The sequence below is a fragment of the Manis javanica genome, chromosome 10 (genome assembly GCF_040802235.1).
Source record: "Manis javanica isolate MJ-LG chromosome 10, MJ_LKY, whole genome shotgun sequence".
NCBI classification, from domain to species: Eukaryota; Metazoa; Chordata; class Mammalia; order Pholidota; family Manidae; genus Manis; species Manis javanica.
The window spans coordinates 94,314,688-94,339,677 of NC_133165.1; the positions used below are offsets into that span (position 1 = coordinate 94,314,688).

Below are 24,990 nucleotides of genomic sequence, written 5' to 3' on the forward strand. Positions count from 1 at the left end.
ATAGTTTTTTTGGTGGAGTCTTTAGGATTTTCTATATATGGTATCATGTGATCTGCAAATAGTGACAGTTTAACTTCTTCCTTACCAATTTGGATGACTTTTATCCTTTATCTTTCCTGATTGCCATAGCTGGGACTTCCAGTACTGCATTGAATAAAAGTGGTGAGAGTGTACATCCTTGTCTTGTTCCTGATCTTAGAAGAAAGTCTTTCACCTTTTGGCCATTGAGTATGATGTTAGTTGTGGGTTTGTCATATATATGGCATTTATTATGTTGAGGTATGTTCCCTCTATACCCATTTTTTTGAGAGTTTTTATCATGATTGGGTATTGAATTTTGTCAAATGCTTTTTCAGCATCTATTGAGATAATCATATGGTTTTATCCTTTTTGTTAATGTGGTGTATCACATTGATTGATTTATGAATATTTTAACATCCTTGCATCCCTGGAATTAATCCCACTTGGTTGTGATGGATAATCCTTTTAATGTATTTTTCTTTTAGAATATGGTTTGCTGATATTTTGTTGAGGATTTTTGCATTTATATCACTGGGGATATTCATCTATAGTTTTCTTTTCTTGTAGTGTCTTTATGTGGTTTTGGTATAGAGTGGCGCTGGCCTTATAGAATTAGTTTGGAAGTATTCCCTCCTTTTCTACTTTTTGGAATACTTTAAGAACGATGGATATTAATTCTTCCTTAAATGTTTGGTAGAAATCAGCTGTGATGCCATCTGGACATAACATTTTGTTTGTTGGGAGTTTTTTGATTACCAGTTCAATTTTTACTGGTAATTGGTCTGTTCAGATTTTTTGTTTCTTCTTGGGTCAGTCTTAGAAGATTGTACTTTTCTAGGATCTTATCCATTTTGTCTAGGTTGTCCAATTTATTTGCATATAATTTTTCATAGAATTTCCTAATAGTTCTTTGTATTTCTGTGGTGTCAATTGTAACTATTCCTTTTTTGCTTGTTATTTTATTTTTGTCCTCTTTTTTTCTTGATAAATTTGGCTAGGGGTTTGTCTATTTTGGTTTATCTTCTCAAAGAACCAGCTCTTGGTTTCATTGTTTTTTTTCTATTGTTTTATTCTCTATTTTATTTATTTCTTCTCTGATCTTTATTATGTCCCTCCTTCCACTATGGTTTTCATTTGTTCTTCTTTTTCTATTTTCTTTAGTTGTGAGTTTAGACTGTTTATTTTGGGTTGTTCTTGATTCTTGAGGTAGACCTGTATTGTTATGTACTTCCCTCTAAAACTGTTTTTGTGGCATCCCACATATTTTGAACTGTTGTATTTTTGTTTTCAAAATGTCTCCATGTATTGTTTGATTTTTTCTTTGATTTGTTCATTGATCCACTGATTATTCAGAAGCATGTTGTTTAACCTCCATGTATGTGGGGTTTATTTGCTTATTTCATGTACTTTATTTCTAGTTTCATACTGTTGTGATCTGAAAAGATGCCTGATACAATTTCAATCTTTTTAAATTTACTGTGGCCCTTTTTGTGTCCTAATATGGAATCTATTCTGGAGAATGTTCTGTGGGCACTGGAGAAAACTGTGTGTCCTTCTGCTTTTGGGTAGAATGTTCTGTATGTATCTGTTAAGTCTATCTGATTTAGTGTGTTGTTCAGCGCCTCTGTTTGGTTGACCTGTGCATTGATATAAATGGTAATGATTACTTTTTAAAAGGAAGGAAGGTAAGGAAGCTATAGCAATAATTTTGGAGGAATATTAGAGCATTTCTTACTGACAAAGTTGACAGAATTGTTTCAGGTTCAGATGAAATTGCAGTGACCTTAATTCACAAAGCCAAGACTGTCTTTTTTTGAATTTGAGGAATGAGGTAAATTGTGAAGATGAATGAGGAAATGTGAAGGTAATGAGGTAAATTGTGAAAACTCATGGTAGAGCAACACTAAGGGATAAAGCTCTGGGCCAGTTGAACTGGGGATGAGGTTTTACAAATACAGAAAGGGAAAGCATGCCTGGAGGTAGAATCTAAAAACTTTCTTGAGGGGAAGCCCAGAAGACGGCATTGATTGTCCTATTGAAAGGGAAGCCAAGACTTAGACACAGTGTTAGAGAACTGGAAGGTGCACTAGCTCAGCACTGAGATTGAGGACAGCAGTAGAGGGCTGGACAGTCCTCCTTTTATGAGATGCCATATGCATGGTTAATGCTTGTGGGAAAGATTTAAAAGAATAATATCCAATTTTATTAAAATTTTTGAAGAAATAAGCATTCTCATGTACTGTTGGAGAGTATGTATGTATTTACCTTTTACTAGAAAATAATTGGTAATTATATCTTAAAAATTTTAGTGTAGCTTTACTTTGACTCAACAGTTCCATTCTTAGGATCATGATTCTATAGCAAAGACCAAAATGAAAAAATTAGTGTACAAGGATGTTCATTACATCATTGCTTGTAAAATGGAAAACTGGAAACAATCAAAATACACATTAATAAAGGATTGTTAAATTCATGGTGCTGCAGTCTCAAATATAACTAGCTTCTTGTGGTCCTTCTTCTTCATAAGGACTTTCAGTCAAAAATAAGTAATTTAGCATCTTTCAAAGAACATCCAGAGACCTAACTCGTAACCCATAGCTTCATTTAATAGTTTGTCCTTGTTAGCCTTAGAGTTCAACTATAGCTTTTTATAGTTGAACACGTTGAACACTGTATGTCAAGCAAAAGAATTAAGCTCAGTTAATATATACTGACACACAACAATATCTAACACATGTTTTTCAGTTTTAAAATGTTATAAAATGGAAGAAATAGCATAATCTAATTTATGTTTAAAAATATATGAAGGGTTCCAGTTTCAAGTAATGGCAGAATAGTTTGTATCAAACTTCATGTCTCACTGATAAAAAATTATAAACTCTACTTACATATCTGCTTATATATCTGCACTAAAGAAGGACCAAAATCAGGCAAAAACTAGAGAAGATATAATACATATTTAACCGCCTTTTTCCCTGCAGACCTCACCAGTCTGTAGAACACAGACTTATTGGACTAAAAGCTTAGAGGTCAGAGTACAAGGCTGCTAGAGCAACTAGAAATTGAAGGAGGCATGGAGGTCCCAAAAGGTTAGGAGTGATAGGCAGGAAGCCCCCAGATTTATATACAAAATCCCAAAACCTTGGCTGACTCTTCAATTGCAAATGCACAAGGCAAGACTCCAAGGAGCATAGCAGAAAACAACAGCTGGTCTGATGAAAGGCCTGAGCAGACATTTCAGCAGCTGCCTGGTACTGAGGAGATAGAATTTGAAGTTAAAATATACCAAATTAGAGGGGCTTGACAAAGATGTCTGGCATTTCTGGATATGCCAGATATAAAGAGCGTTTCTTAGAACTCTGAACTGTATCCTAAAAGGGTAAAAATTAAACTGTAACTCACCTAACAAACCTAAATATAAGCCTGCAGAGGATTAAGGTTATCCACAAGAAATTTAGTTGCCTTCTGGAACAAAATCCAATACCCATCAGAGGAAGATAACAGAATTGAGAGTTTTCACAATGTCCAGTATATAATAAAACTTACCAGACAAAGAGAAACAGGAAAATGCAACCCATAATAAAGAGACCAAAAACCCCAGAAAATAAAAGGAGACTCATAGACAATAAGCAGCATATTGAAATTAGCATATAAGGACTTTAAAGTTACTACTGTAAATATGTTAAAGAAGATACAGGAAAAAATGGATATAATGTGTGAACACATGGGGATTTCAGGACAGATATGAAAATGCTAAAGAAGAACTATATGGAAACTGTATGACTTAAAAATGCAATATTTGAAATAAAAATATAATAACATGAGTTTGAAAATAGAAGAAAAGATCAGAGAACTTGAAGAAAAGTCAAATCACCAAACTGAAGAGAAAAATAATTTTTTTAATGAACAGAGTTTATAGGAAAATAAGCAACCTAATATATGTGTTATTCAGAAGGAGAGGAGAGAGAATTATGCAGCAAAAAATATTTAAGGAACTTTTGGCAAAAATTTTTCCAAATTTAATTAATAATATCAATCCATAATTCTTAGAAGCACAGTAAACTCCAAGCAGAAAAAAAAGAAATCTACATCAAGGCACATCATTGTCAAATGGCTAAAAACCAAGGATGAAAGGGAAACAAAAACTTAAAAAGAGCCAAATAAAAGACACAGCATATACATGAGAATAAAGCTAAGAATGACTAAAGATAGTTCATCAGAAATGATAAATAGGGTGAGGGTAGGGGTGGGACATCCTAGACCCTCTCCCCAGAAAAACAATTTAACTCATGCAAAGTATCCTTATTAGTAAATCATTTTAAGTCTCTGGAAATTGTCCCAAGAGCATACAGCATACATTAAATGGAGAAATATTTATTCAAGGAGATCTTAGCAAGAGTCTGTGGCACTTGAGCCATCACCACTCCAGTGCCCCACCTCTCCCTGGCTCTGCGTTTGGAAGCTCTAACCTGGGCATGAGCAGCTAGAAGATATGAGGGCTCCCTCTCCTCTGAGCTCCCAGTCTGGGGCTCTGGTTTCACCCTGTGACGGGAGCAGACTGCTGGCTTTTAGAAAATCCTCCCCAGCTGTCTTTCGCTGGAGCTCTATTCCAGCAGGCATGGCAGAGGGGACCATGTCTTGCTTCCCCTCCCCACATCCCCACTGGTAGGGTGAAGCTCCGCCTCAACTGCACCAAGTCTTCACGGGCATGTTGTTTTTACTACTGTGTGCATTTGTCAAAACTCATTAAGCTGTCACAATTAGGATCTGCGTATTTATATCAAGTTTTACCTCAGTTTTTTTAAATTAGAAGGGAAAAAAGTCATTGACATTGCAATGAATGTGTGAATTTACCCAAGGAAATTTGAATCTTACAATACTGAATCTTTCTATTTAAGAAATGGTATTCTGTGCAGAGCCTCCCAGTATCTACTCTCCCTTCCTGCTTTAAAATAGAGCTCTGATTTTTCAGTTCAGCATACATTGCCATACAGAATAAAAGACTAAATTTCCAACCCTCTTGCCCTAAAAATGGTCATATGATAAAGTTCTGGCTAATGAAATGCAAGTAAAAGTGTAGAGTGGGATCCAAGGGTTCTCTTTAAAAGATGTTACCTCAGCTGTGAATGCCCATTTGTCCTTCCTGCTATCTGGACTGTGGGTATGATGGGTGGAATTCAGCAGCCCTTCTGAGCTGTTGGATGACTTGAAGAATGTTAGCCAGGCCTGATGATGAGAGAACAGAAATTTAGGATCCTAGGGTCTTCCTAGAATCCTCATGACACTGTTACTGTTACGCTAGCCCTGAGCTGCCTATTAGGTTTATTTTATATGAAAAAAAACTCCTTTTGTTCAATCCACCATTGTTTTGAGTTTTTCTGTTATAAACAGACAAATGATGCAAGTCTTTCTATTTAATTTTAAGCCTTTTTATGTGAAATATTTATTTTTCTGGAAATCATTTTTGTTCATGGAATACATACCTGTTATTCTTCATTTAAGTTTACATTATACTACTGATTGTTTTTTACTTCCTTTCTTGTTCTCCCAATCACTTATGTACTGTAAAAATTTCCGAGTGAAGGGAAAGCAATTCCATGTATTTAGCAGATAATGATTTTTAGAATGAAGAAATAACTTTAATTTATTTCTAATTGAAATACTCCATAAAGATTTCTTTCTTCTACCATGGTATACATTCTGAATCCTTACACATGCAAAATGTCTTTATCTTGGCCACTTGCTTAAAAACTAGTATAGCACATAGAATTATAGATTCAAAAAATCCTATTTCTTCAAAGAATGTAGACATTCTATTGTTGCCTAACATTTAGTATTAAAAATAAATGTTCATTACCAGTCTAACCCTATTTCTTTATACGAAACTATTTCTACCCCACCCTACCACTGGTAGGCTAAGGATTTTCTCTTTAATTTTTGAATTCAGAAAGATCAGGGGCAATATCTCTATGTACTCTCCTCTTAATACTCTTGCTTGGCACACAGCACACCCAGAATTGTTGGTTTTTAAAATAAGTACTAAAAACTTAAGTACTTATTTAGCCTGGGAGAGTATTTTTCTATTAATGGCTTCTGTCATCCTATCTATGATGTGTTATAATTCCTAATAAACAGATTTTTTTTCTACTGAATCTTCTGTATTTCTTTTTTCTCATCATTTCTTTCTCTGACTTTTTGCTCTATCTTCAGGGAAAAAAAATACCCTAATTTGTTTTCCAAATCACTGGTTCTCTTTTCAGTTGTATCTATTTTATAATTCATCCCTGGCATCAGTTTATAATCCATTAATCATATTTTTTGTTTTTGAGACACTGTTCTTTTTCCCTGCTTGCTGCTTTTTCTACATCAACTTATTCTTTTTTTATGGATGTGATACCAGTTGCATCTTAAGTACTAAAATAAAATATTTTCAAGGTTCTTTTTGGCTTGCTGCGTTTGTTCTTTCCTAAGAGGTCAGTTTTCTACTGGTTCAGCTTTTAGGCTATGAGTTTGGTTCAAAGATCTGGTGATTATGGGTTGCTTGCTTTCACATATAAATTAATCAGTATTGGTAGCTGGTATCATTTTCCAAGAAATTGTTAAAGTTATCTTCCAACATCTCTTGCCAGGCCTTCTGAATGTGATGACTGACTGTGACAGCTATGTTGTGCTCTAAGGTTTATGGATGTGGGGATAGGCTCCTAAAATAACAAGTAGGGAAAGTTACCCCCTTGTAGCACCTCAGGATATTTCACACCTGTTCCAGATTGTCCTTCCCCACTTAACAATTCAGTGATATCTGAGCCATGCCTTATTGTTCTCTCTGGCCCCATCTTATTCCCAAAGTCCCCTGTGGCTAGTCCTTTACTTGGAAAGCCTGGAGCAAACACTGTAACTAGCTCCTAATTGTGCAGCACCGGCCTGGCAGTGCTTCCATTCCTCAGTCAAGCATTCCACAATACATTTTTATCCTCTTCTGCTGACCTTGAATGTATTTTTCTCCTAGGAAAACAACTATATTCGTGTTTAAGGGTCACTATTGAATACTTACTCTGTGCCATTAACTATAGAAGACAGAGAGGATATAATAAATGAATTAGACTGATAATTACTTGTCCTTATGAAGCTTATAGGCTGGAGAATTATTTTCCCTGCAGCCTCCTCCTCCAGTGTATTTCTCAGATTTCTGGTGTTTCTGTCTTGCTACCACCCAGAAATTCTTCAGTTTCCACTCAGGCAGCATTTCCTAGGTAATGCCTGGGACTTAGTCTTATTTTCTTTACCCAATTTCCCTGGGATTTGGGAGGTAAGAGAAGTAACCGTGTTGGTTCAGTCCACCATCTTGAACTAACCACCTTTTTTTCCTTCACATAGAAGCAGGATGGCTGGTGGAGTTCAGATGTACTTACTCTACAGCCCAGGAGGAAAACAGGCAGTTCCCACCCTCTAAAGGCAGGCTCTGAGTACAGTTATCCTTGCCTTGGCTCTGGCTCTGGAGTTGGAGTCTCTCTGGAGATCAGGGGAGGAAGTGACAGGGTCCCCATCCGATCCTAACATTAGGAAGCAAGCCAAAGGGTGAGCTCCACAGCTTGCCATCTTGCTTTTTCATTCTGCCTCTTCTTACACATCTCGATCACCTTAACCACTGTGATTTTAAAAGTAGGGTTGAGAAAGTGCCACTTTTAGAACATAAGAACAGAAGAACATCTGATTCCCTCACTGTCCCCTGCCCCCCACCAAGCTACGCTTCTAAACAAGCTTTTGCAAGTACTGTACACAAAGTTTGTTTCACTCCCAGACCGGAGACGAACCAGGCAGCTGGAATCTTCAGGTCTTCTCTGGAAACCAACACATCTCATTCTGCCTTTCAAGTGCTCCTTGCAGTTGTGACCGAAAACCCTGTTTTCAGAATAGGTATTGCTTCTGGATGACCTTTGTTGACAAGTCTTCTCTCCCCTACTGGTTTTAGTACATTTGTTTTTGTTAGAATAAAACTGAGTGATAGGCTGCCTTCTCAGAAATAAGGACAAACACCTCACTAGGTTCCGTGTTTAGCTACCCTTGGACAAACACCAAATTATTTCGGTAATTCCTTTTTATGAATATGGGGGGTGGGGCAAGGGGGGCAGGAGAGGGTCGGAGGAAGCCAACTCCCAGTTCCTAGAAAGTATAGACACTACTCGTGTACTTTTCTTTAGATGATTATCATTTTTAACTCATAGCTGCACGGCCAGTCTCTGAAAGCTTGGGTGACCGCATCAACATGACAAAGTCAGCCAAACTCTGCTTTCATGTCTGCCCCAAAGCAATAGAGATCTTGTCTTCTGCTGATGATTTAACAAACCCCAAGACATCATTGCAAGAAGGAAGTGAGAAAGGGTTCAAATGGCACTTTTTTGGCACCAAGAATATTTTGGTGTCTGGTCTCTTTTAATACAAAAAGAGCTTGTGGCTGATATGTCAGAGCTTTTTAGAGATGTGTCCTATTTTATGTGTGTTCTACAACAGTCAAAAAAAAAAATGAAGGGAATTGGTCTTTTGTGGCTACCAGGAAATAGTGTTTTCTCCTCTCTTTTTGTTTGTCACACATCTAAATCTCAGAATCATCTAGGAAGAGGAAGGGGATAAAAATTTTCAAAAGAATTGACTCCTTCACTACCAAAGTAGTATTTTACCCCACATACACAGACACTGGCATGTGCAGACGAGAAGGTGCTGTTTGTCTTACCGGATCACAATTTGGACATGTAATTTAAGTAGAGAAGCTTTGTATTGTAGCCAATATATGTTACATAAAGCTGCCCATGAGACTAATCCTCAGAAACTGATAAGTAGAACTGTTTGCTCTGATAAAATGGCTCCCTGGGAGATCACTGAAGGAAGATATGAGAACACTGTACCCTACACCAAAGAAGTGGGTGGTTTAAAATATATACATGTATAATTTTTATATATATGTATATACCCATGCATATGTGTCCATACATATGCACAAACACACACTAACCTAAACTTGTATATAGAAGATTGACTGTTTTCAGAAGTTTATTAGATCCATCATAAGTATAATGCCTATTTATACCTCTTCCTTCTGGTAACTCTCCACTTTGTTAATCTTCTTTAAAATGTATGTGGTCTCTTTTTGAGTTAAAGACATTTTGACTTTTCAGTACCTAAGTATAAATCATCCGGTCAAGTTCTGAAGACTGCTTTGTCTTCAGTGGAAGGGGCAGGACGATGAGCACAGCTTTCCCAGGGCCTTGGGCTCGCTGTCAGCTCTGTTCTGAGAATCCAGATTTAGGGGATGAACAGAAGGTCAGGCTGTGGTTTCCCTCCATTCTCTTGCTTGGACATCCACTCAGCCTCTGGAATTAACATCTGCCAGTCTCAGGGGACTGTGTCACTGAGTAAAAATATTTAGACCTAAAGTGACAACAGTAAGAGACTTGGAATGAAAATATCCTTGAAGCAAAAATATTCATGTGAATTAAGTATAATTTGATAAAGCTTCAATAAATTTAATTGGGAGTATGGACAGAAAAGAGGAAAAATAAAGTTCTTCATTTTGAGGAAGGGATTTACTCTTTGGTACCCACTGGAACTAAAATTATGAGGGCAAATGAGGAGAACGCATGGAGACCCCTATTTAAATTCAATTGATTTCTTAGACTTGTCTTTTATTTCTACATACAGGCTATTCAATTATCTCAAATGTCTATGAAATCTAATATAGATCACTACATTTGGCTTCTACTGGAAAAAATTAAAAGCCTACACTCAAGACATTTAAAATATGAATATTATTCAGCCTTGATAAAGAAGGAAACCCTGACATTTGCAACAACATGGATGAATCTGGAAGACTTTATCCTGAGTGAAATAAGCCAGTCACAGAACAGAGACTGAATGATCTCACTTTAATATGAAGTATCTAAAGCAGTCAAACTCATAGAAAAAGAGAATATAATAGTGGTTGCCAGGGGCTGGGAGGAGCAGAAGATGGGGAGTTGATCAGTGGGTGTAGTTTCAGTTATGTTGGATAAATTCTAGAGATCTGTTGTACAGTGCCTGTAGTTACTATTGTAATCTGTTAATGTGGTAGATCTTCAAAATTGTTAATGTGGTAGATCTTGTGTTAAGAGAGTAGATCACAAAAAACAAAGGGACACAAGAAACCCTGGGAGGTGTTGTGTTGCATATGTCTAGTACCTTGACTGTTATGCCACACATTTGTATATGTCCAAACTCATCAAAATTACTTAGTTTTTCATATATTCTTGCCAGTTCTTTGTTTTTTTTTAAATTTTTATTGAAGGGTAGTTGACACACAGTATTACATTAGTTTCAGGTGTACAGCACAGTGATTTAACATTTATATACATAATATTCTAGGTACCAGCTATCACCATACCAAGTTGTTACAATATTTTGACTATATTCCTTATCCTATGCATTACATCCTGGTTACTTATTTATTTTACAATTGGAAGTGTGTACTTTTTTTTTTTTATGAGGGCATCTCTCATATTTATTGATCAAATGGTTGTTAACCACAATAAAATTCTGTATAGGGGGGTCAATGCTCAATGCACAATCATTAATCCACCCCAAGCCTAATTTTCGTCAGTCTCCAATCTTCTGAAGCATAACGAACAAGTTCTTACATGGAGAACAAATTCTTACATAGTGAATAAGTTACATGGTGAACATTACAAGGGCAGTCATCACAGATCTTGCCAGTTCTTTGAATATCAATTATATCTCAATAAAGCTGTTAAAAATTGATATATGAATGAAAGGAAAGAAGTAAAACATGAGGTATGATATACACTAAATATTAAAACTAAATTTCCCTCCATTCTTTATTCAACAACATTTATTGAGAGCCTACTTTGTGCCAGGCACTGTGCTAGGCACTGAGGATTCAAAAATATGTAAGAAATAGTTCCTCCCTGACTTCAAGGGAAAGTCAAACAAGGACTCCTATAAGGATGATGAAATATAATAGATGCTACTGGTCATGGAGGGTGGGGGCATAAAGAGAAGGGGAAGGGGAAATTATAGGAAAGAATCACAGACTGCTTGTCAAGACACAGCAGCTGGCTTTCCCCAGAGAAAATTATCCAAGAGACAGAGCAACTGAAACAGAAGCCACAGTCTTTTATGACCAGTTCAGAAGTTACATGTTATCACTTACGCCATATTCTGTTGGTCACTCACAAATCAACTCTGGTACGGTGTAGGGAGGGACTATAAAAGGGTACAAATACCAAGAGCAGGGGTTTGTTAGGGACTGTCTTGGAGACTGGCTGCCACAGTTTTCTAGAAAGAGAAGGCAGAGGACATGAGTCAAATAAGAAAGCACTGCTTTTATTAACTGAGCCACCATCCAATAATCCCCATAGTAGGTTTTGATTAAAAATGAACAGAAACATGTGGCTTAGACCTTGAGACCTAAACAGAGTATCTTACTCCTCCTTGAATCTAAATCTTGAGATCTTAGTATCTTGTACAAGGATGAAAAATAAGATGACTAATAATTTGACTTGGATAGAAGAGGTGGAAAGTATGGGAGAGAGCTGAGTCCATTTGTCCAACCAAGTGCATACATCAGAAAGCAAGGAGAACCATTCCTAGGACAGCAACACTGCCCATACACTAAAATAACAAAGATACATATTCAAGAAATAGGAACATGGGAGAGAACTTGGAATCACTTATTGCTACCTGTTCTTTGCAGAGTAAGGAGACTGACACCCCAAGTGACCATGAGCCCTAGGTCTTTTTGACCCCAGTCTGGTGCTTTTTCCTCTGCAGCACTCTGAGGGAGTGAGTTCCTGTGTATATGCTCCCTCTGAGAGTGGTCAGCATCTTCCTTTTCCCCATATGTTTGAAAGCAGAGGAAGGCGTGGTAGAAAGAGCACTGGTCATAGAATGAGAAGGACCAGGTGAAGTCCCAGCTCCATTTTGTGTAAGTTTGTGTGACCCTGTCGCATTGTTTCTTCTTCTGAGAAGTTGGTATAATAATATTTGCCAACTTACTCCCAAGGTTGATTGTAAGGATGAAAGGAGATACTAGCTGTGAAAGATCTCAGTAGGGCCCAGCAAGGTAAGGAACCAGTGTTTAGAAATCCAAACCTATAGGGTGTCCATTTACCAAGCTAGATGGCCATGCCCCTAGCTACTTCTAGAATTTTTTGACTCCACCCTCAGACTTTGTATCCCCTTCTTGCATGATTTTGTTTCAACTGATGGTGGTCCAGCTGAATTCGAGAACCAGAGTTTAAGTATGGAAAGAATTAAGTGATTCCGTTTTCTATGTGGGATGAGGTTTTTCCCCTCCCAACAACCAGGAAAATTAGCAGAATATGGGAGTGCTGCTTTTAAGGGGAGAAAGCAAATAATCCTATCATTTAATAGCAATCTTAAAAGCTTTAACTACTTGGGAGAGTGTGAACATTGAGACTGGCTGGCAACTGCTCCTGCTAACAGTAGAGATTTATTATCATGGAAAGTCATTTTAATCCACAAAGATTCCATAGGGACCCTTGCATGGTCATGGGTATGATTAATGGCAGACCTGTTTGGGAAGGACATTAACATTTATGCAGTTCCTCCCATGCTCAAGGCAGAAAGTATGGTGTGAAGTTGGTGTCACTCTTGCTTCGCAGAGGAGAAAGCTGAAGTTCAAAGAGGTTAGTAGTTGGTCCAAGGTCACAAGCTTAGAAACAACAGAGTCAAGACTTGAGTCAGGTCTTTGCACTTTCAGTAGTCTCACCTAGGGAGGGGTCATGCCTTTTGAATCCAACATTTTCCTGTGTTTGAAAGTGAGAGAAAATGTGTGGGAAATCAATAATTAAATAGCTTAAGCAGTTGCTCAGAGTTTGGAAACTTTGGGTCAAGAGAGGTCAAAACGTTGACTGAAAGTGAAAAATACAGGCCTTACATTTTTCTTGTCTCTTGACCCCAGGTGCAGATGTACTTTTAGACAGTTCTTTTTCAGACATTGATATGAAGGGAGATTTCAACACCAGGGCCATTAATGAGTGGTGGGTACAAAAAGTTGCAACAAAATACAGAGGACCAAAACAAGGATTAGAAACCATGCCAGCTTGGCAGAAAGAAATTAGGTAACACTCTGAAAGTTCTCCAATATATAGAAAGAGATTTCATTTCACAACCTCAACAAATTCCAAAATACGTGGACTTCTAGGAAATAGAAGATAGCAAATTGCCAAGGCTTTAAAACAGTCCGTTCTTGGTATGATTAGAGCACAGTCTGACATGCACATCTGACTGAAATATTTTCCTTAGCAAGCATACTCTTTCCTGGTAGTGATTCTTAATGTTTCTGCTAAAAGGTGACTCAAACTTTGGGTAGTCTGATCACTTCAGTCAGAAAAATCAAACTTTACTGAGCATATACTATGTACCTGGCTATGGTCTAGGTACAGAGGACACAAATGTAAACAAAATACGTGCTAACTTTTGTAGAGTTTTCAGCCTGATGGGAAAGGCAGTTAAGTCAAAAGGAATTATAACAGGCGCTTTAAGGTGAGAGCTACATGAAGGTAGGACAAGGCGCCTGTGGAAATGCAACAGAAGAGTAACTCCGTCCGGGAAGGTCAGTGAGATCTGACTGGGTAAAGTGCCACCTAAGCTGAGGCACAAAGGGTGAGCAGGAGTTAATGCAGTGTATTAGGGTTCTCCAGGAAAAAAAAGAAAAAATATGCATACGAAAGAGGAGGTTTATTATAGGAGTTGGCTCACACAGTTACGGAGGCCTGAGAGGTCCCACGATCTGCTGTCTGTAAGCTGGAGAATCAGGAAAGCCAGTGGTGTGATTCAGTCTGAGTCCCAAGGCCTGAGAAATAGGGGAGCCAATGACATTAATCCCTGTCTGAAAATGGATGACCCAGCTCAAGCAGACAGCAAAAGGCCCGTCTGCTGCTTTTTTGTTCTCTTGAGGCTCTCAGTAGATTGAAAGATGCCTTCCTGCCCTAGTGATGGCGGTCTTAGTTGACTGATCCACATGCCAATCTCTCCTGGATGCATTCCCAAAAACACACCCAGAAATTACGTTTTACCAGCTATTTGGGCATCCCTTAACCCAGACAAATTGACACATAAAGTTAACCATCACAGGGAGTATATTCTCAGTACATGGAGGAATATGTGCAAGAGGTGGAGAGGAGGGAATGGAGCGTGTTTGGGGAACTGGAAGAGACGCGGTTTGGCTAGAGTATTGATGGTTAGAGTAGGGGTGGTGGGAGAGATGGGCAGGGGCTAACCTTGCATGCCATGTTAGAGGTAGGACTTTATCCTAAGAAAAATGAGAAGCTGTCAAAGGGATTTAAGCATGAGAATAAGATGAGCATTCTTGTGTTCTAGAGAGATTATCATTCTATGTGTTGGTGTTTCAGAAAGATCTTTTTGGTGCTTTGGAGCATGAATGCAGGATGGGGAATAAGGGCAGAAGACAGATAACCAATAGATGTTAATTACAGTCACCCTGGCCAGAGATGGGGGTGGTTTAGTTCAAGGTCACACCATTAGAGCTGGAGAGAAGTAGACAGATTAAAGATCCCCTGAAGGCGTCGACTGAATCAACAGAACCTTGACATTGATTAAATTTGAGGAATAAGGAAAGGAAGCAGTCAAGGATGGCTGCCAGCTTTCTGGGATATATGGATGGCGATGCCAGCTCCTGAACTAGAACACTGCTGAAGCAGCAGGTTTCAGATGTTGAGGAGTTCCATTTTGGAAATCACCGGAGAAGTGTGTGGGACATCCAAGTGCAGCTATTCAGTACGGAGTAAGAACCGTGGGTTGGAATCTCAGGGTGACGGATGTCGGAGCCGTTGGCAAATGGATGGCAAGGCTGAAATGAAGCCAAGGGCGAAATCACAATTGCAAGGCTACCTCCAGCAATCTGTCTTCAAAGGTCTGGAAGCCCCCACTTTTTCTTGGTTTGCACTTGTCACACCATACACATGCAATTAAAACAGGACATCCATTCTCATGTGACCTTATGCTTTTCAGTCTCTCTGTGTCCCCAGGAGTATTGGGTGAGGTACGTAGAGGAAAGCAGTGCACGTTTTCTGAATGTCCCGGGGGTCATGCAGTCCCAAGCAGTGACAGAGCTCAGTTCTGGTTCCTCCCTGTGCTCCTTCCGCTACATTATACTACCTTTGAGGCCACGCTTCCTGAAGAATATACTCAGTTCACAGATGGCCATGATAGGACTGAAATTCATGACAACCCATAAAAGACTTCACTTAAGAGAAGCAAGGGGACAGCGTCTCTACCAGGCTCGATTGCGTTTGACCTCTGCCGTCCTCACTGCATAACTGTTATCCTCACCACAGCACATCCCCGTCTGTGTTAACCTCGGCACCGTTTCAGACTACCCTGTCTCCCCCCCGCAGGTCTTGGAGGAAGGTCCGCGGTCCCTAAGTCTGGACACTGGCCATTCAGTGGTTTGCAGAGGGGCCCAACCAGCAGCCGAATGCTCAAAGGTGGAGCCAGAAGTGATGCAGTCACGTGGAGAGGTGTCTGGTAAGTTGGGAACGGGAGGAGAAGTTCTGCCTTTCCAGGACTTGGAGAAGAGATAAAAGGGAGGTCATCTGGACCTGGGGCTTTGTTTTGTATTTGTTTCTGAGCAGTGAAATTCCCCCCACCATCCGCCACCCCCACTCCCCCCCACCCCCTGCAAAAATTCTTGAAGTGAACTACAATATATAAAATAGTTTAAAAAGAAAAAAAAGGAACAGATCTATTAGAAGCAGGAGCCCTGAGGGCTTTGAGCCTTCTTGGAACACAGTTGAAAAGGAGTAATTTAGTCTGTGCCCCTAGGATTGGGGAGATATGGATGTGGGTTCTTTAGAGTCACTCCCCTGGTTTGAATCTGGCCCAGCTGCTCATTAGCTGTGTGATTTTAGACAAGTTGCATAAGTTTTCTGAGTCTTGGATTCATCATCTGTAAAATGGAGGTAGTAAGTACAGAACTGCTGTGTGCTCAGCACCAAGTATATTCTCAGTAAACTTGAATTATTGTTATTGTTATTAGTTGCCAAACATTTGGACTTTTCAAGACAGCCTAGAAATTTGGATTTTTTGGTAAGAATCTCCCAATTTTTCAATGTTGGCAAGTAATTAAAAAAAAAACTTTGTATGAGCTGCGTAAGACAGCTTCTAGCAGTCAGCCTGGGACCTCTGGAGTAGTTAATGCACTATGTACTATGTGCTGCTTTGTACTATGTACAATTAAACATGCGTGTAGAATCACGCATAGATGAGCTTAATTGTCGTAGATGGGGAGGGGCAGGAGGCTGAGCAGCTTTGAGGGAGGAAGAGGCCCAGTGCTATGCATGGGTCCCTGGACAGGGGCTGTAGGTTGCAGTAGTTGGTAGATTGGACCCTGCCATCCTGCTGTGGGGCAGTTAAGTGCTTGTGGGGTGGTGGGAACATTTTCTTCCCTGACCTGCCCAGATGGCACGAGGGTTCATAAACCAAAGACTGATCCAAGCACTTTCCAGTTGCCTTCAACTCAGAGGTTCTGCCTGGAGCCTCTCTTTATTTGAAATACTACTATTTTGCTCATCGTGGAGTTTTTGCATTAATGTTTATTTTTGACAATATTGCATTAAAGTATTACTTATTTCAAATTACTGAGTTTTTGGGTGTCCCCTTAAACTTTGTGTCCGAGGTGAACGCCTCCCTCACCTCGCCCGAGGTCCCATCCCAAATCCCACCCCAGTCATGACTAGTGTCAGAGACCAGTGCTCTGAGCAAGTGGATGCTGGGGAATGCAGACCGATTTTGACTGTAGCCAAAGCAAACAGTCTCTAAGAAACAAAGCTACTGGAGCAGAGGACAGGAGGAGCAACACATTCCAAAGGCAAACAGGAACTGTTTCCAGGTTTACTCTTTTGGATTTTTGGCACTTCTTCCTCCTGTTCTTTAGTTAGGAAATGCGTGGACTGACTTGCAGGGGATCAACTGTGACTAGGGGCTCCCCAGGTTTAACATAGCTTTTTCCTTTGTTCCGTTATGTAGGATAGAGATTCAGTTCAGAGGAGCTCAGCCATTCAAGGAGAAAACTATTTTCCCTGAAGCATCTTTCCTCCAAGGCTTCCAGGAATTCTCAGCACCAGGTCTAGAACTGCCTGTGGGGCTCGGCCCCGGGCCGTCCAGATGAGGGCAAGCTCTCAGTCAGCCAGGTCTGTCTGGGAAGTCTCAGGCCTGCCAGCTGTGTGTGTCAGTCAGCACGGCTAGCCCCTCTGCTCGCCCACGGCAGGTGGAGCCACTAGGACCCCCGTCGCCCTGTGCGACAGTGGCTGCTGAGCAGACTCCTGCGGCCTGCCCCCTGTGCGCGGACCCTTCACATGGACGTGTTTCATCTATGCCCAGAAATCCTGCCTGCCTCTGAGCTGAAGGGAGAGGCCTGGGTGTTAGGCCAAGTGAGTAGGACATCCAGATAAGCCCAACTGTTTGAGAAAGAAACAGAGAGATCGATAGACAAACTTCTCTATACCTTCCACTCAAGGAATTAAACATTACCAGTACCACTAAAGCCCCTTTAGAAAACATAAATGTTCACCCTTGGAAGGATGGATATATAAATGGAGGCATGGTCTAGAGTATTTTACAGCAGGTGAAACGAATGCATCAGAGCTCTGTGTGTCATCACAGATAAATCTTAATATATAGTCGAGCTTGATTCTTTCCACGGATGTTTCTTGGGAAACTGACGTGTTCTGTGGGAGCGCTCAGCTTAGGATGGGACCGAGTTTCCCTCTTTCTTCTCTTCCTTTCCTTCCTCCTTTCTTTCCTCTCTTTTTTTCCCCTTGATCCTCTTCTCTTACCTCCTCCAATCTTTGTTTATATGCTTCCTGCGTCTCCTTCTTTCCCTTTCTTTTCTCTTCATGGGAGAAGGCTGGGTGGGGGCACAGGCATGCAGGGAGGTGTGTGTGTGTGTTACATGTGGGGTGAAGGGGTTAGTTCCCAGTGTGCCAGACCATCCTGGGTGCTGCGCACACATCACTTCATGGCCAATCCATTATGATCCCCATTTAAGACTGAGAAAACTGAGGCTCAGATAGGTTGGAAAATGAGCCGAGGCTCTGCAAATTGTCAATAACTGAGCCAAGACTTGAATTCGGGTCAGAATCCAGAATCTGGCCCCTCCCACTTCCTACCACACAGCCCACCCCACCCTTCATGCATTTCATCTCCTGCCTTCTCTCTCACTTTCCAAGAATGCCTGTATAACTTACTTGTTGGTATTATTATTATGCCTTCTGGTACATATTTCAAGGACTCCATAGGTATGATTTATCAAATGATCTTATGCACAAGATCTTATTTGGTCCTAACATCACCTATGAGGTTGTTGGGGCCAATATGAGGCCCACTTTACCATGGAGAACCAGAACACAGAGAGCTGGAGACACGCTGAAGGCCGCGTGGCCACGGGCTGCCCTTCTGTCCGTGACTCTGAATCCTGGCTCCACTGTTTGCTCTACTCCACTGAGGCCTGTCAAAGCCCTGAGACCACTCAAAGTCAAGTGCTAGTCATTGGGAACACGCAAACTTGTGAAACCAGATCCCGACTTCAAAATTTTGGCATTTTGTTCATCATGGAGTTTTTGACACTGAGTTTTTTTTTTAATAGTGTATTACAATATTATTTCTATTATTTATGTGATTGCTGGGTTTATTTGGTGCCCTTACATTTTGCAGTAGAGGCGGTACCTCACTCTTTTCCCAGTCCCAGCCCTGCCTGCCTTTACCTTGTCCCAGAATTACAGTGTGTTAGCTCCTAGAGGTAAGTGTGTGGGAGGTGATTTTCCAAGAGTGCCACCTGGCCACCTTTTCTAACCTTCCTCCATTAGTTTGGTTCAGTCTCACTCCCCAGGCCCCTTCCAGGAACCCTGTCTGATCAGAATGATTCTGTCAGAGCAAGTGCGTCCTGTAGGTGGTCTGCGGCCAGTGATGCCTCAAAGAGGACACTCACTTTGAGCAATAAGCATAACAAAGTCTGTTTCTGGGAAAGGGCTATTTGGAATAAACTTCCCAGGATACCTCCTCATGTACCCCTCAGCCCCTGTCCCCGGCTGTTATACTTTAGGGAACTAGAAGGAATAGCCTGGCAGGTTTTTTCCTAGAAAAGCTCTTCAGTGAGCTCATTATGAGAAAAGAGGCTGTTTTTGTTTTCTTTGATTCATCACAGTGTCCTACTTCCCAAAGTAAATGCGGCCTTGGACGCTCCAACATACATGGCCGCAAAGAAGGGCTGGGGCTGCCTGGAGCTTGGCAGGACCCCGCGACCAGGGGGATGCATGTAGCCCTGTACCCCAGAACTTGGATCTTCATTCTTTGCCTTCGAGATAGCTCAGATTACCCATTTCCTTTGTGTTTTTCTGCAATGTGAACAGAAGAAATATTAACCTTTAAAGATTTCTCTACAGTTCCTTGAAAGCTGGCAGGGTGAAGTCAGCCAGAGAATTATACAACAGCAAAGCTCATTTAAAGCAACAGTGTCTTTCTATAGGACTGCGGTGTTTCATTTATCAGTTTCTGTTAGTAAATAATTATGAAGGAAAAGGCCCTAACTTTGTGAAGAAACTAGAGGGACCCCCCCATCCCCCTACTTTTTGTTCTTTTATCAAAGGGATGCAAGCATGTTGATAAAAAAAATTCAAAACCTTGTTCAAAAAAGGCAGGAGGAAATTATTTTCATTAACCTCAGGCAGCCATAATATAGTTAGTCTTGTTTGAATTCAGGAAAACACAAAAAGAGAGATAAAGAGAGAAGCTTTCTAAAGCATTTGTCATTTTAATTGAAGGGCCCTGGAAATTTTAAGAATATTCCCCTATTTTTTCCTTTCACAGGGAGCTGGGCCCTTTGAGGCAGGGAAGGATTCAAGCATTAGATAGTCTACTGCTCCATCGTTTTATGTGGTGCTTTATTACCTCTCAAGTGCATAGCATGCATTACCTTATCTCCACACTTCCTTGATCTGCCTGTCTCTTGCTTCCCGTTTTAGAGATGAGGAAACTGAGGCAAGGGTTCTGTGACTTGCCTGGCATCACCCAGTTCAACTGGACACCAAACTCTGAGGTTCCGTCTTCCTCTGGCATCACCCCGGATGGCCCCCATCTCCTTTCCTCTGCACCAGTGCTTCTCAACCACAGGAAAATATGCCTTCCAGGGGACATTTGGCAATATCTGGAGGTATTTTGGTTATCACAACTGGAGGAGGGCTCACGGGTGGAGGTACTACTGGCATCTAGGGGGTGGAGGCCAAGGATGCTGCTAAACATCCTACAATACACAGACCTCAAAAAGAAGCATCTGACCCCAAATGGCAGCAGTGTGGAGGCCAAGAAGCCCTGGTCCATGCTGTGTTGTGCGTCAGAGAGAAATTCTAACCTCTGGAGTTGCCCTGCTCTGCCCAGCAACAGGCTTGGCATCTCTCCTGTGGCTGCCACAGGAGCTAAAGCTGCTCTCTAGAATGCCCTTTGGCAGTGGACAAGTGTCCCCTGCAGAGTTTACTGCAGGACATGCAGTGCATCAGCAGAGCTGATGTGTTTTATAATTTAGAGTCACAAGCCTCCTGTCCTCATTTAGCAGCAAGCTGGCAGCTGCCCTGCCAGGGAGGAAGTGAGTTCCACAGAGGCCTACAGTCCCCGCCAGCTAACAGCCTGTGGTATTTAGGGATGGCTGTTGCTGAGGCACCTGGGAATAGTCTGGGGCGGAGGTGGCACTGAACGTGTGGGCTCCGCTTCGGACCCATCCATCAGCGGCAGCCCCTGCCAAAAGATGGCCTATTGAACATTTCCAGGAATAGCACAGCCAAGCCTGTCAACTGCTTTCTTGGAAATACACTCAATATGGATGGCGGGCCTCCAGCAGGGAGAGCAGAAAGCCCGGCCTGGACCACACCACTTAGAAAACAGCAGTGCCTAGCTGCAGGCATGTCCGTGCCATAGGGAAGGGGAACTGGGCTCGCTGGGCTTTGGAGCCCAGCAGCTTCTGGGATTGTATTTCAGTTTGCTCAGTGCAGAGGGAAGATGGTCACGCCGTTCAGAAGGCCCTAGGCCCTGCCCATTTCATGCAGCTCTGTGATCTTCACAAGCTTACCGTTTGTTCCGACACCAGCAGACAGGAAGGCATCAGGCTGGGAGGTGAGGGTTAGCCTGAGAGTGAGGTTAAGGGTTATGATTCCCCGTGAGGGTGAGGTTGAGGGTCAGGGGCTAAACTTATGGTTAGGGTTAGCGTTAGGTGAAGGGTGAGAATATGTTTACGGTGACAGGTTTAGGATTCAGTGTTAGGATTTGGGTTAGGTTTAGGTTTTGGGTTATGGTTAAGTGTTGGTGAAGATGACAATGAGGGTGAGAGGTTAGGTCAAGGCACCAGGGTTAGGGTTAGGGTTAGGTTTCGGGTTCAGTGTAGGGTGAGGGTAGGGTTGGGGAGAGAGTTTGGGTTCAGCTTTAGTATTAGGCTTAAGGTTAGGTTTAGGTTTAGGTTTACGGTTAGGTGTGGGTGAAGGTGATGGTGAGGCTGAGGGGCCAGAGTTAGTTTAGCGTTAGGTGTAGCATGAGCATTTACCGTTACAGTTAGCGTTAGGATTCCAGTTTAATGTTAGGGTTAGTGTGAGATTTAGGTTTAGGGTAACAGTGAGGTTTGGGTGACGATGAGGGTGAGGGATTGGGGGTCTGGGTATGGTTAGGGTCAGGGACAGGTGTAGGGTTAGGTTTAGATGAAGTTATGCTGTGGGTTAGAGTTAGATTTGGGTTTAGGCTGCAGGTTAGCATGAGACTTAGTTACTGGTTATAGTACCCTGTGAGTGAGGGTGAAGGTGAGGGTCAAGGACTAGACTTATTGGTAGGATTAGGTTAGGATTAAGTGTAGAGGGTTAGTAATAGGGTTAGGATTTCGGTTCAGTGTGATTTTGGTTTTATATTAAGGATTTGGATTACAGTTAGGTGTGTATGAAGGTGACAGTGAGGGTGAGAGGTTATGTTGAGTGGCCAGGCTTAGGGTTAGGGTTTGGTTTAGGATTCAGTGTAGGTTTATGGTTAGAATTAGGGTCTGGTGTCAGTGTGAGGGTTAGGATTATGTTTAGGACTTGGGTTATGGTTAGGTGTGGGAGAAGGTGAGGATGATGGGGAGGGGTTAGGTCTCGGAGCCCGTGTTAGGGTTAGGATTAGGTGTATGGGGGAGGATCGGGTTAGGTTGAGAGTTAGGATTCAGGTTTAATGTTAGGCTTAAGGTTAGGTTTAGGTTTAAGCTTAGGGTTAGGTATGGGTGAAGGTGGTGGTGGGGCTGTGGTGTTAGGGTGAGGGATGAGGGTTAGATTCATGTTAGGTTTAGGGTAAGGTGTAGGGTAAGCATACAGTTACAGTTAGAGTTAGGGTTCCAGTTTAATGTTAGGGTTAGTATGAGATTCAGTTTTAAAGTAATGGTGAGGTGTGGGTGATGATGAAGGTGATGGTGTTGGGGTACCGGTATGGATAGGGTTTGAGATTGATGTAGGGTTAGGTTCAGGATGAAGTTATGGTGTGGGTTAGAGTTAGGATTCGGGTTCAGGCTGTGGGTTAGCGTAAGATTTAGGTTAATAGTCATGGTTCTGTGTGAGTGAGAGTTAGGACGAGGGTTCCATGTTAGACTAATGGTTAGGGTTAGGATTAGGGTTAGGGTTAGGTGTAGAGCATGGATATGTTCACAGCAAGAGTTAGGTTTAGGATTCAACATTAGGATTTTGGTTAGGGTTAGGTTTTGAGTTTACCATTAGGTGTGGGTGAAGGTGATGGTGAGGGTGAGGGGTTAGTGTTTGGGTTCAGGTCAGCAGTGACCTGCGTCTGTTTGACGGGGGAAGCACTGTCCACTGCGCCTCTTGTAAGCGGTACTCCCAAATAAAGGCAAACAAGCGTCAGAAAGGGGGAGGATTTTCTGCCCTCTGGTACCAGCACTGTCCCCCAATCCCTCTGAAGATAAAGCAGTAAGAAGCAAAGATGGGAGGTGTCACCCTCCTGCTCCTCTCCCACAGCAGAAGCAATCTCTTACCTCACAGATGCCTGACATTCCTGTTGAAATTTAACCACCCTGGGACCTTCTGCACTCTGAGCCTTGTACAACCTCTGGGGTGACCCAGAGGTGACTGGGCTTGGGGATACCCTAAGAAGGCCAGCTGCCATCAAAGAAAAGCTTCTAGGAGATGTAGGTGTTTAAAAGCCAAAGATCAAAAGCTCCCTGCTGTCTGGCATCTCTGCTGTTCTGGGGAGTATTACTTACTCTCCTTTTTCAAATTATGAGAGTGTTACAAAGTTTATCATAGAGCAAATATGGAACATCTTTTTATTTCCAAGAGCCACTGACTCTCAGGACAAAGGTTATTTGAGGACCACCCTGAGCTACAGTTAGTTAGGGGTGGGGCTGCCCAGGCACATTTAAATTGCAGGAAAACAACAAGTAGCTTTTGTTGGTCTAAGTAGGTGCCAAATGAAATTTCCAATTTACCTGGGCATCATGTCATGTGTTTTTATTTCTTAAATCTGGCCACTCAATTTGGGGAATAAATTGGCCTAGTTGCTAAGTCAATAAAAGGGAATATTAAACATATATTGAACACATATGAAAGACCATCCAGTTAAAAGAGGGAAAGGAAAAGGAAGAGGCTAGTAAGGAAGAAGGACAGAAAGAAAGGTCAAGAAAAGGGAGCCAGGCATTGTGAAGGAGCAAAAACTAAGTGCTGAGGAGAGAGATGGAAGCAGGAACATTTTCGATGGACCTAAAATGCTTGATGGATTTTGGCTGCTGCTCACAGTGCCACGTCCCTGGGAAATGCTGTTGTGCTGGCGAACTGCTGTTGCTGGGCCCTCTGCTGTGTATCGGTTCTGTTCTGTCTCGTAAAACCCATGGTTGCCATCAGGGAGAAATGAGTCTCCAAGCCCTGGTGGCAGCACCTTGGTCAATATTACCCTGGGATGAGGTTGACACCAAACCTAAGTCTGTCCCTGACGCAAGACTGTCTCCATTCCCCCACCCCTCCACACACATACCTCACCCACATTGCCATCATTAGTGGATTGTAGATTTTTAAAGATCTTGAGTCCAAATAATAAAATGGAAATATTGCTACAATTCTGTGGGACAATTTTGTTATTGATGGATTTAGAAAACCATCCAATAGCTTCTTTTGCCTCAGAGTCAAAGTGGTGAGGAGCAGGGCATACATGCAGACAACAGGGATTTCCTGAATTATTAATACCCTAATACTTTGACTGGCAGATGGGGGGCCAGTTTGGCTTAACCCAAAGAGAGAAGAAACACTGGTAGGCTTCCATGGGGATGAGAGAGCCAGGCCTTATAAGAAGCCTGTGGTGATGGTGGTGGTGCTGGGAAGGAGATGGGCCCTGCCTGGGAGCCCTGACTCACGTGTGGATCCTGGGGAGTTGGAACGGTACTTCACTATTGATGAGTTACATCAGAGTGAAGGAAGAGATCTTCTCATAAATTCCAGTGGGGAACAGAAAGGACTGACCAAATGTCCCACCATATTAAGAACCAATTCCAGACACCTGCTTAGGCTGTGTCCACTTGGGACATTATCATTATAGCAATAGCTAACATTTACTGAGTACTACTTTACACCAGGCATGCAGAGGGGTCTATTATCCCAAATGACCCTGGACAATTACCTTATTGTTGTAGGTGTTATTATTATTCATATTACAATTACCCTATCATAAGACACACAGGATAATGACTGCAAAAAGTTACGTTGTCCCAAAGTCAATTGACTAGTGAGTGTTGAGGCTGATTTGCCTAACTTTTAAGGAGTTAGGTTCTGTCTATGCCTGTCCCGCCAGTTAGACTGCAGGTTTCAAATTCCAGTTCCATTATTCACTAGCTGGATGGCCATGGGTAAGTTACTTAATCTCTCTGTGCATCTGTCTCAT

General features: G+C 41.7%; 1 long non-coding RNA gene across 1 annotated transcript; it reads left to right on the forward strand.

Annotated features, from left to right (window-relative positions):
• Positions 1 to 15,392: 15,392 nt before the first annotated feature.
• On the forward strand, positions 15,393 to 24,172 carry LOC140843818 (uncharacterized). Its single transcript, XR_012121775.1, has 2 exons — positions 15,393 to 15,579; positions 20,073 to 24,172. It is a non-coding gene; the product is annotated as an uncharacterized lncRNA (long non-coding RNA).
• The last annotated feature ends 818 nt before the right edge of the window (positions 24,173 to 24,990 follow it).